This window comes from Protopterus annectens, chromosome 6.part0 (genome assembly GCF_019279795.1).
Source record: "Protopterus annectens isolate FY-2018-M chromosome 6.part0, PAN1.0, whole genome shotgun sequence".
NCBI lineage: Eukaryota > Metazoa > Chordata > Ceratodontiformes > Protopteridae > Protopterus > Protopterus annectens.
In genome coordinates, this window is record NC_056737.1 from 331,275,742 (window position 1) to 331,289,242 (window position 13,501).

Genomic DNA, 13,501 nt, shown 5'->3' on the forward strand with positions numbered 1-13,501 from the left:
AAAGATGCTATGCCCACAAAGTGAGTTCTGGTAATATAAGTGATTTAATAAGTCCAGTGACAAAAAACTGCACACAAGTTTCACTCTGTAAAGGTCTGCTCCTCATTCTTCTCCCTACTATTTAAGAAGAACGAGGCGGAGACATTAACAGAGTGAAATAAGGTTTCAGAGTAGAAGACTAGAGGAGGGAGAGCAAATTAAAAAAGTGATCGTTTCATACTAGGTAACCTGCATTGCTGAGAAAACTATTTATTGCCCTTTTACCAGCATACCAAATGCAGTACTCTCTTTAGCGCCTTCAAACCAGTACTTCAACAATTAAAAAAAATAATTAGTAACTTAGGGCTGAATCCCTCGCACACGAATAGCATTTCTTCAGTGCTGCAACTCTGCAAAGTCATCTGTCCAACAAGTAGAGTTTTTCAGTTTACTTTTTCACACAATTAATCCCAGATTAAAGCTCTCACCAATTGTGCCTACCCCAGCTGAAATGGAGATGCAGTTGGAGGAGCAACTGAGGCTCATTATAAAAATAAAATCACCTGACTGCAACCTTCAATCACATCTCCGATGTATTTGGGTTAGGCGAGTTTAGTGACAGTCTAGGACTCACTGTGAGAAAAAGAAAATGCACCTTACACTGAAGTTGAAACCAAAAAATATACCATTAGGCAGTACATTTTTCTGTTTTCAATAGAACACAGTGTGTTTTCTTTTTCACAGCTCATTGAAATTTCCAGTGAAACAGTAAAAAAAATATGCAAGTTCAAACCGGAAAATGTACCGTTTTGTCAGTACATTTTTCCAATTTCAAAAAAATGAAAGAACAAGGGTTTATTTATTTATTGACATTTGGTGACCAGGAAAGTCTGACTGGGTCAGGAATCCATTTTCAGCGGAGGCTCCGAAGAAAAGCTCCAGCAATTAGAAACGGTTACACATTTATACAATTAACAGGATAATTTGTGGTTGCCTAGGCAAAAACTGTACTGAAATTATAAAACAAGAAAGCCCAAGCAGGCAGAATCCAGAAAAACTAACAATGTTTATGAAAACTGATAAAGTTTAAAAAACACCAATTTTTATTAATTAAGCGCTTTTGCCTCCACTTACCTGAGACTTCATTTGAATAAAAACAAGCGTACGTCTTTACCTTAAATAACATAAAAACCCTCCTATTGGATAATCACTTATACAAGTTTAGACAATGCCAATATCCTTTAAAAGGAAAATATACTGCAAAATGCAGTGTGATAGTGGAATATGTACTTTAAAAGACTCAGTCGTGTTTGTAAAACACACAGCCTTGCTTGAAGGAAACATATTCAAATTATATACCTGAAAATAGTTAATAAATATAAAAAATTATTTATATTTAATACTTCAATGATCTCAGTTTTAAAGCAGGAATAAGGGAAAGACTGTCATTTAAGCTCAGGTTTATACAAGCATTCAACTGTAACTGCCATATAACCTCAAAAATACTGATCTAGTCTCCCAGTCATCCCCTCTTTCATGGGGATGAACCTTTATTTAACCTGCTCCAGGACCAAAAATTTGAAACTGACTTGTTTGCATGTGAGGGTGTGCCTATACAGAGCATTAGACTCTCTCTTTCTATTAATCTCATACATATTCTCATGGGATTTTTTATTTTAGACTTTGCTTTTCTTCCACACATAAAAAAACAGTGTACACTGTGAGCAAAATATACCACACCCTTTGAATAACAATTGTAGTAACTTGTTGCTGTTAATTTTAATACAGAAATATATAATTTTGTTACATTCATTGTAAAAGGGTATTGTGGACAAATACCACATTTAAATGTGCCATTTCTGAGTCTATTGTTTATAACATGGATCGACTTAAACCCATTTTTCAAATATGTTTAAGTTCGGTCCTCTCTTGAAACTAAACATTAATGGTTTTAAAAAAAAAACTTTAAGACCATTAAGCATTGCTGCAAACAAATTCCAATATTTGGTAATTATTTTCTGTATTGTTCTCGTGTCTTGACTTTAATTTAGAACCAAAAAGGGTCCTAAATCTTTTTCTGGAGATGGGTAGAAGCGGGAAAGTTAAAGGGGAAAGGAGGAATTTATCTGTTAGGGAAGGAGCAAGGGCAAATAGGAGTGTTAAGAAGGTAGTTTTTTAGTGTGAGCTTGAAATTCTTGAGAAGTTCTATGGCACTGATATTTGTAGGTAAGGTGTTCCATAGTTTTGCAATAGCATACGAGTAAAGACTATGACCAGCTCTTTTTTAGGTCTGTATACAGTTATGTTGTTTATTTTTGGAATGGAGAGTCCTGATGGGAATGTAGGAATGTAGGATAGGTTTTAAGGCAGGGCAGCTTTCTGGTTTGTATATTATTTTGTGTGCATTATATAGTTGCATAAAGTAAAGATGATGTGGGAATTCAAGCCAGTTTAGTTCATCAAGAGCATAACAACAATGGTGAGAGCGGTAAGCTGTACCTGTAGCAAATTTGGTTATCTTATTATAGCAAAAATGACGCTTTTTCTTAAGGGACATATGTAATTTCATGAAAATGGGGGCACCATATAAGAGGAAGGGGAGAAAATAGGCATTGGCAAGTCTTTTTCTTATGTTGGAAGCATCCACAGACAGTTTGTGTTTATATAGTGTTCCTAGTTTAAAATGTGTTTTTTTTAATGGTATTATGTATGTGTTGTTCGAATGCAAGTTTATTATCAGTGGTGATGCCCAATAGCTTTGCATGTGTTAAAATTTCTATCTTTGTACTGTTTTGTGAATATATTTTAAAATCAGATGAGAGTGATTCTGGTGTGACTGGGATTGAGGAGTAATTGCATTCCATTTAGCCAAGTTTCAATTGAGGTAAAGGCATCTTGTGTTATTTGCAAACGATGCTGAAGGATGTTTGAAGAGGAGATGATGGTAGAATCATAAGTATATTGGATAACAGAGCTTTGAAGCGAGGTGGTGTGTAAATTATTAACAAAGATATTGATGAGCCTGAGAATGGATTCTTGCAGTATTCCTGTTTTGTTAAACTGGTAATGAGACAGACTACATTGCCATTTTACACATTGTTGAATATTGGTAAGATTGTTGGTAAACCATTTTTGGGAGATTTGTGAACAACCTATTATAGAAACTTACTGTAGAATTTTATGATTTGATACTGTGACAAAGGCCTTTGACAGATCTAGCAGAATTACGAGTTATTTGGCCAGAGCCTGAGGCTTTATTAACAGTATCCATGAAGGAGATAAGAGCAGTGGTCATGCTATGTGCTGGTCGAAAACCATATTGGGTGGGTGCTGGAAGGTTGTTATTGGTAAAGTGGTTTAGTAGTTGAATGCGTACACATTTTTCCAGCAGTTTGGATAAAGAGAGGATACAGATGGGTCAATAATTTGTTAGTTCATTGCTTTTTCTTCCTTTGTGTAGTGGGGTTATGATGGATTTTTTCCAGAGGTTAAGGACTTGGGACTCCATTATGGAACGATTGATAAGAATGCTGACAGGATAAGCGATTCCATCTGCAGGAAGTTTTAACTACTCTGATGGAAGACAGTCAGATTAAAGGAAACTAGGTTTTAGCTTGAGAAGTAGCTTATGTATTAATGTAGTAGGATACTGGTTATAGTGAAAAGGGAGGAGATGGAGTACTAGATATAGAAGTAGCTTGACAAGGAAGGGTAGAAGTGGTGATATTTTAGCTGGATGTTTCAGAGAGGAGTAGAATGGAATTGTCTGTGGATTTAGAATTTGTGTTGAAAGTAGAGTTGGTTACACATTTAAGTACACTGTTAATAAAGTGGGTATTGAACATGTCAGCTATTTGGGATGGTGTTTTATCTGTGGAAGGTGATGGGTTTTGTTTGGAACCTGGGGTGAGGAGTGCTGACACGTTTTTTTTTTTCAGAATTTTTTGGGATTGTTTTTGTGGTCGGACATTTCTTTGAAGAAGCATTTTTTCTTGTCAGGAATGACTACATTTTTTACTTTATTACATAGCGGCTTATATTTTAGCAGATTTGTCAGTTTTATTCTTAAGCCTATCTTTCCAAACTCAGTCTCTGGTTTGCAGTATTTGTTTTGTGGATTTAGTTAATCAAGGTGCATGGTTTGTTTTGTTCTTTTTGTTTGAAGAAGGGCTAAGCTATTAAGGGTGTCCAAAAACAGTTTACTGAAGTGATTGATGGAATTTTCTAGTGGTAGAGTTTTTAGTGAGGATCAGTTGATAGTTTTTAAGATGCTATTAAAATAGTTGTTGATTAAAGTTTTCTAAGTTTCTGGATGTTTTGTAGGTGTAGGGTTTGGGTACTTGAAGGGAGGCCCTGTGGGTACATGCTGGTAAGTGGTCACTTAAGATATTAGGAAGGGTACTGGAGTTACAATATTTGTGGGGGTCTGAGACCAGAATCTAGTCTAGGGTAGCTCCTACATGATTACTGTTTTGCATTCTGGTAGGACTGGTGATAAATAGTGTGAAACCATAAAGGTTAATGCTATTTGATGGGGAGTCTGTAATTGAATTCTGCCAGTTGATACTGACATCACCCATGATAACTGTTTCACTGGAGATGTTTTCAGATAGCCAAGACAGAAAGTCTTCTAGTATAGGAATGTTTTGACTAGGAGGTATTGTACACTACTGCAATACATAATTGGTAGCATTTATTTGTAAAGCTGCAGTAAGAATTTCAGCATTGCTAAATGATGGAACTGATTTAGAGAGAGGTAGAATAAGGAAAGAACATATGACTTAACATAAAAATAAGGGCCTATGAGTATGTCTGATACAATTCTCCACACAAATATGGTTATGTGATGAGATCAGGTAAGATACTGTTAACACAAAAGAGGCTGTGTAAAGTACAATTCTCCACACAAATATGGTTATGTGATGAGATCAGGTAAGATACTGTTAACACAAAAGAGGCGGTGTAAAGTACAAACATATATCTTTCTGAAACATGTCAGGTTACGGATGGGCACTCTTCCTTAACCATTGAGCCGTAAACAGCACTGGCCAGAAGTACTGCTTATCCTACAATGGAAGCCCCACCTCCAAAATCTAATTATTAGATTATTGTCTTGAATAATCATCTTCGAAAAGTGGCAGCAACTACATTTTAAAAATCAGGATTGAAAACATTTCAGAAATATTTACATTCCCTGACTCATCAAGATTATTTAATATTGCTGACCACAGTCTCCTTCTGTTTGAGCTGAAAAAAATATGAGGTTAAAGACTCAGCGACTACTGTCTTGGTAATGAGCAACAAAACAACATGCAAGGATTAGTTCAATTCACTTTTATAAAGGAATGTGGTGTGGAGACTAGAATATATTAAATGCCAATTAAATAACTGTATACATATGACAAAGTGAAAGATACAGTACTTGTAGAACTATATGTAACACATACATTGAAATAAATCACTGGAACTCCAATAAAATCCTAAGAAGGCTTGACTGCACACCGGAGTACTTTTACAAATATCTATGCATGTATTTTTCAGGGGGATAAAAAATACACTTCCAAAACTTAAAGTCCAAAAGTGTTTTTCTACAACTGCTGTTGAAGCACAAATACCAAAGATTAGCAGCAGTGGATCCAGAAGACATATGGATGGAGGGAGTTGTTACTGATCAAACATGATAGTAAGCATTCAGAACTACATAGTCTCATTTCTTGGTACACACACACACACACACACACACACACACACACACACACACACACACACACACCACCTCATTTTCTTTTTATGTTCTGTGTGATGCCCGTGCGCTGGCCCAACAATCAAGGAGCCTCAATCCTCACCACTAACACCAGTGAGGGGTGTCTCATATAGGAGGAAAGGATAACAAATACACACAGTAAAGTGCAATTTCCCTTAAGAGCACACAGAGATCACAGTCAGTCTGGGGCTGGTCGCTCCCTTGCTCTCCAGGTCCCCAATCAGACTCCCCACTGGCACAGCTATAGGGTCCAGATCTCAGCCTAGTGGGCAAGCTAAAACCTCCAGCACCCTCTCTGTCCAACCAGTGCTTCGTGTCCCTGCCAAAGTAGCTGATACACACACACACACACACACACACACACACACACACACACACACACACACACACACACACACTTTGAGAAGAGTTTATACAACCACACAGACACTCCTGGGGAAGGCTGGCACAGGCTGTCCAGCTGTGCCCCTTTTTTCCCAGACTATATAGTAGTATCAGCTGCCACCACCCACTAATATTTATCAGCTACTCAAAGGCCCTTAAAAAGGTGTCCAATTATTACTGTGTAATATTATTATCCAATTGGTAGTATAGCCCAAGGCTAACGCTATAGAGGTGGCTTTGTACAATTTTACCAAAGGCATGCAAGCACTCTAAACAGCTTAAATTATCTCTACAAAAACAGCCACAGATGAAATGGTTTTAAAAATATGTAATAACAAATAGTCAAAACACGACAATACATTTTACTACACAGTGCTAGTCAAGAGTTCAGAGATCACAGAGAAATACTTAAATAATTCAGTAGTACAATTCTGACATCACAGAAAAACAATTAGTCTAATCTTTCTAGTTTCCAGCTATTTCTAAGAGAAAACACAAGTCTAAGATAAACTTACATATAGAGCAAGAAAGTGCTGATGAGTTGGATAGTCAAGACAAAAATGCTTAATGCTCTCTGATTCTCTCTGTTTTTTTTAATCACATTCCTGGTTCACATTACATCTTTCTCCATACTTCCCTGGGTTCCCAAGCTAACAGAAACTACATTTACATTCTTCACCTCTGGGCAGAAACCAGAGCAATAAAGGACATTTATGCATGCAAATTCTGGCCATTAACTCTGGCCTTAAAACAATAGGCAGGATGCTTCACTCTAGACTTACTGACTCCGAGTTTTAATATCAAAGGGTCACAACATGCTTTACTTGGTCAGTAGAGTGCACTGTTGTTACATTTTTTCCAGTTCCACATGTAACACTAATTTTACCATTTAAGACAACAAGCCTGTGGTTTACATTAATATTTACAGATGACAGAATTATCTCCAAAATTCTATCTGGCTAGGCTGGCAGCCTTCACCAATCTTCACATTCTGCATATTTAGAAACACACGCATGAATCTGTGAACACTGAATTGTAGAAACCAAGTAACGTGCATTAACATACCAAGCATTATGTTTAGCCAATAATGATCATTCTTCCTTGTCTTTCTTGTCCCAGTGTCTCCAAATTATCTGGATTATTTTTTTTCTTGTTTTTTTTTCAGTTTATCTTACCCTTCTTCTGCATCCTTTAAACAAACCCTGATCGGTTGCTCCACTTAAATAACTGAATTAGGACTGGGAGCTATGAGTCCTGAGGTGCATTTCAGAGTTTTTTCAAACTTTTGCTCCAATGATGGCCTGAACAAACATCATGACTAAGTAAAGAAATAAGTTGTGTCCAACACCTAATGTATTAAAAGTGGACAAAAACAGTAATTCCCAATAAACTGAAAAGATAAATGCCTAAACAGATGCATAAGTCATGGCTACAAACAATACCTGTCAACCAACACCCCGAAAAGGACAGGCATATTTTTGTCTATCTACCCCCCCCCAAAAAAAAAAGGATAATCATCTTCTATGCAACCCTCTGGTGTTAGATTGAGATGAAAGTGAAACAACAAATAGTCACAATCATATAGTTTAAGTTGCTACTGTTCTACATATACACAAAATACCTCCTCACCCCATCCTGAAAAGAGAGCCACCTTATTTGCTCCACCTCTGATGTCAAACTGGGAGAAAGTTGAGCAAACAAATAGCGATGATGTTGGATGCATATGCATATCATGCCTCCTTACCCCTCCCTCCAAAAGATAGCCACAGGTATACTTTTCTCATGTTTGAGTGGGAGGAATGTAAGAAAAATAATGACAACAGTAATGTATTTCAGCTTGGTGCTCCTAAACATTATACTGCCTCTAGACAAGCTGTAATGACCTTCTGAGCAAATCTCTGAGGTCTGACTTTGAGGAAGACTAAAGAAATAATGACGGTACTTCCCACATAAGCTAGAGCAAACTTTTTTGCACACTTCTGAGAAGGGGCAATAGTAGTTAAGGTGAAGCTCAGTGCACAGGTTGAAGGTGAGTCTACTGTTAAGCCTCTGTCAAAATGCCCTTGTACAGATGGAGATGTGAGGGTTCCCAGGCATCCAGATGGACTGATGGTTTAGATGTTCTGTGATGCATTTTCTGCCTTATTTTTGAAAAGGAATTGTGTGTGCCCCCAGTATTGGGTGCATCCACAGACAAAAGCTGATATTTTTTTCATACACATATAAATAGGCTGACAATCACAGCCACTTTGCTACTATACCCACCTCAGATATCTCATTGCAATAACATAGTAAAAAACAATTACCACAGTAATTCAGATTAATTGCATTTTAAACAAACACACTGAAGCTAGCCAGCCATGGTAAAATATTCCAACTTACTTTACACAGACACACACAGCATTGCCTAACTATAATATATGTGGCTTGCCAGGATTTAAAAAAAAAGTACCTGCCACAATGCAGACCATGACATTAATCCAGACCTGAACACTCCCTTGTAGATAAGAATACAGATACCCTAATGCAGCTGCAACACATGACTCACTCCCATTTGTTTCAGTTCACTGGTGCACTAACCTTCTCCTGCATGTGCATCTTATGACTCATTTCCTCCTCAGCTCAATGCCTGTAGCTTATCCTTTGACATTGTGACGGTGCAGAGGCATGCAGAAAAACATTGGGCTGCATCTTACCTAGGCATTGTATAAAGCTGCAGGCTGAAAACTGTCATCTACTGTACCACCAAAAAGGGTATATTCGATAGGTAAGCCCACCTGCTACTGTTAATATGGGAGTCTTAGATGTCTTAACCTCCTGGTAAATCTGCCACTAATTAGATCTGATTGTCATTTGTCTTACTTCTACTTATTACTAACAATAAACAGAATGTCCATATCTTGGTTAGCTGACAGACATTCAGAATGTTTTTGATATCTTTTTTTCTGTAAAAATGTTTTATTAAATTTTAGAGGAAAACCATACAAACTTAAATCAATGTATAATCAACAGATGAGAGAAAAATAAATAAAAAAACACACTATATACAAAAGACCACAAAAAAAACAAAACAACCAAGCCATTAATATTTTCTTAACAAATCAACTAACTTTTGCCAACATCTTTTCTGATGTGTGAGATTAGAAGTTCTCAGCTCCAAAGTTGACATTTCTTTCTTACAAACATCTTTAGCCAAAAGGATTAATTCAGTAAAATATAAAGCAGTTTAGTTTTTCCAGTTCATTGTGACTACTTTTCACACTATGGCTAGAACAGACGAAAGAAGAGATATTTGCAATGTAGGGATAGAATATAGAATTGAAGTATTAAACAAAATCAATGAGTAAGTTATAGTACATTTGTCTGTCCACAATGCTTGGGAAAATTTCCTAAACTCAGTCCAAAAAGACGTGACCATTTTACATGTTATTGTCATGTGAATCCAATCTGCTACAGTGTCATCATTACATCTCCAGTAATTAATTTTCCCGGTTTTATATATTAACTCTATTTTGTGAGGGGTTAACAAATCTTTGAAGAAACTTCCAGGAATAAGTTCTCTGGTGAAGGGAAGATGTAGTCTTTCTGCAAGAATTTAAAATTAACCTTTTGTCATTATTAGAGAAGTCAAACCTATTCATTTTAAGGGATAACTCTAAAAGGATGAGTCCAATGATGCAAACTCTACCCTTAAAATCATATATATTATTGATAAGATTTATATATATATATATATATATATATATATATATATATATATACATATATATATATATATATATATATATATATATATATATATATATACATACATATATATACACACACATAGGAGAAATTCTGAGATTTTAGGAATATGTTTTTCTTGATAATCAATGAAGATTTTAACTTTATCACTAATAATTTTTTTTACAATTCTGTATGTTTAACCATGTATTTTGTTGCACCATATTTCACAATTAGAAGATCCATTGCATATATTTTATTCCCATTTAAAAATTGATAGCAGAAGATTAAGTTTGTTTCTTTAAGTTCTAGCATTTGTGCTGTATTGAATATCTCTAAACAACATTTAGCATTGGGTATAGGAGATAATAAAAACAACAACAGATTTTTAATAATATAATTACAATTTACAAATCTTTTAAATGTATATATAATAGTATCTATAAAGGGAAAGGGGCTTGAAATTTTCCTATCGTTCAAACAAAAGTCTTCCAAAAACCTGTAGAATTTATTTATTCTGAAAAGCTGATAGGGCATTATGACATGGCTACTGCTATCCAGTAACCTTTCATGGATTGACTTCCAATTAGATAGATACAAACCCTGGGATTCATGAAGCTTGCGCCAGGCACAGGAGTAGCGTAGGCGGTATAATGCCAAATATGGCCGCCGAGCGATTCAGGTACAATCCAATTCCACGTGCACTACCGGTGTACAACAGAACTGCGCAGCCCTCGGCTTAGGTATGCTAATCACCCCATGCGCAGTGCCACACCATGCAAATGAAGGTACATAGCGATTCATGAAGTGGTGCAGGCATAGCGTAAGCCCACGGAAATGTAAACCAAAAAACACGGTTTACATTTTCCCAAATAGAACATCGGAGCTATGGAAGCGGACCAGACTCATGTACTACAAAGTTAACATATGCCAATGGCTAAATACACAGCCAATGGCATAAGTAAAGATACACAACACCTAAAAAACAACATTTAATGTTATGTCCACAGTAACGCACAGTACAACCGCAGGGCATGTGTGCGCAAACAGGAACACAAAGAAAATATATACAAATGTCTTAAAATCGCAATTTAATACAAATCAGGTTTTCACCATAATACGCAATGGTAGGCATGGTATACCACAACCAAGGTGCAAGGGTTGCTAAGGGCCTGCGACAGTGTTCGGCGCGGTAACTATGAATTAGTAGTCAAAGTCATGCAAATGAGGCAGGTAATACTGAATCGCAAACTTCCCGCCGGACGAAGGATGTACCATATATCGCAGCGCTATAACACCGAGGAGTGGCTCAGAGGAGATACATGACATCAGCAGAGGGGTGTGCCACCGTAGCAGTAAGCACATTGGAGCAATGCAAATCTGGCCTGGCCGTTGCTAAGCAAAGCTGCAGGACAGGGGTGGGGAGGAAGGTATAGAATCGTTTAGCTGAGAGCACATATGGTGCCTGAAAGCGCATGTGTACGGGGATGAAAACGTGCCTGAAACCCAGTAAGTGGATGCACACGCCGCGAACAATAGCACAAACAGGAAGGACAGGGGAAGAAAAGAAGGCAATGCCGAAGTAGGGTAATTGGAGTACTACTGAGCAATTAACACCAATCAACTCACTGCGGCCAATCGATGGCAGCTGACAAGTCTGCTCGCAGAAACCTGCAAAACAGGATAGGGGAGGCATTGGATTGCAAAGAAAGGAGGGGAGGCATTGGATTGCAAAGATAGGAGATCTGTCATAGCAGAGCAAAGCAAACCGACAGTAGACTGGCAATAGAACACATTACGCAAGATAAGCCAGGTCTAGGAAAGTACAAATGAAAGCAGGCTGCTGGATGCATGCCAGAAAATGGTAGGTGGAATGTGCAGAAATGTAAAGGGGAAGGTCAAGTGGTAATCCATGGCAGCCAAATGTAATTCAACACCAAAGGCACCACAATAGTAGTTCTGGTAGTAAAACACATAAGGTACCCTGTAGCTACGATCATACATACACACCCTATGACATCATCGGTGTTCACAGCACAATAGTATAAAGCGTGAAAGCACCCTACACACACATGTGTATTCCTAAACACTGCACCATAGGTGTAAACACACGGGGAACTTTTAAAATGTACATGTTGGGAGCTGCCATAGCTGTGATTCATCAGCATGTGTTAGAGACTGACGGTGTTGTGGAGGATGATGCCGACAACCACCGCAGGCCCCGGAGGAGGAGAAGAGTGTTCAGACCAAGGGTAACCTACCTGGGTACATGATCTGGAGATAGCAGAGTGTTATAGGGTGGACAGGGACATCTTACAGCAAATAGTGGAGCTGTGCCGGCCATGCCTGAGAACCAGAAACAACAGACAGGAACCCATCCTAGTGGACACGAAGGTATGTGTAAGCTTGCGAATACTAGCCACAGGTACCTTTCAAAGGCCAACTGGAGATATAATGGGGATCTCACAGGCATCAGCATCCAGGGTACTACACCAGTTCCTGGATGCCATGTTACCACATGCCAATGAGCATATATACTACCCCCGAACTTAGGAGGAGTTGGCCAGCAATATGCGTCACTTCCACCGTGTGGCACACTACCCGGAGGTACTGGGTGCGATAGACTGCACGCACATACATATCAAGTCACCACCCGGTGAGCATGGTAGGTGCTACATAAACCGCAAGGGATTCCACTCCATCAACTGCCAGGTCGTGTGCAATGCCCAGGGCATTATCATGGATGTGTGTGTTGGCAGCCCTGGAAGCTACCATGACTCCCATATCTGGCATGCCTCACAGCTCTATCAGGTATTTGTCAGGGGGGACATCCCACATGGCCACCTTGTGGGGGATGCTGGCTATGCACTGGAGCCGTGGATGATGACTCCCATCAGAAACGCACACACACCCATGCAAGAACGCCATAATGAGGCACATGCACAAACCAGAATCATCATAGAGCATGTGTTCGGGATGCTGAAATCACAGTTCCGGTGCTTGGACACATCTGGTGGAGCCTTGCAGTACTCTCCAGGCACGTGTGCCCACATCTTCATAGTATGTGCCATGCTACATAATATGATCCTGCGGAAACAGCTGCAGCAGGGACAAAATGGTGAAGGCCCTCACAGCCCACCGCAATTGCCAAGGCCATCACAGGCACAGAGGGATTCAGACCACGGACACACTGTGCCAGCCCCAGTAGGCAGATGGAGGCATGCCCAATATGCCTACTCCTTGGCAAAGAGGGAATGTATAGCACATACTCTGACAGTGTAGGCCCCTACGGACTGACACACCTCTCCACCTGCACACACAGTAAAATGGATGGCACACAAACATGACCACCTGTAAATTGTAATGTATAGGTGGCCCACTGTGTGAATCCTACATAGGCAGCCCTCAAACATTGTACACAAAACAGCTATTGGAACATGGAATATCAACACCTGAACAGTACATGCGCCTATCAGCATATGTTGGTGCTGTGTGTATAGGTTCCCAGGTACATCAGTAGGTACACGCCTGATTGTCAGAGGCCATACACCAAACGGGGCAAACAGTGTCCACTGTCGCCACAACATTGAGTAACCAACTGTCGCTTAGTGGAGCAGAGGCAATCGCGGGAGCACATGTGTGTAAGCA

At 38.8% G+C, this 13,501-nt stretch overlaps 1 protein-coding gene across 1 annotated transcript in view; it reads right to left on the reverse strand.

Moving 5' to 3' along the window:
* The window catches only part of LOC122804302 (F-box only protein 27-like), a 643,152-nt gene that overhangs the window by 6,036 nt on the left and 623,615 nt on the right, over nt 1-13,501 (reverse strand). The gene's annotated exons all lie outside the window — the stretch shown is intronic.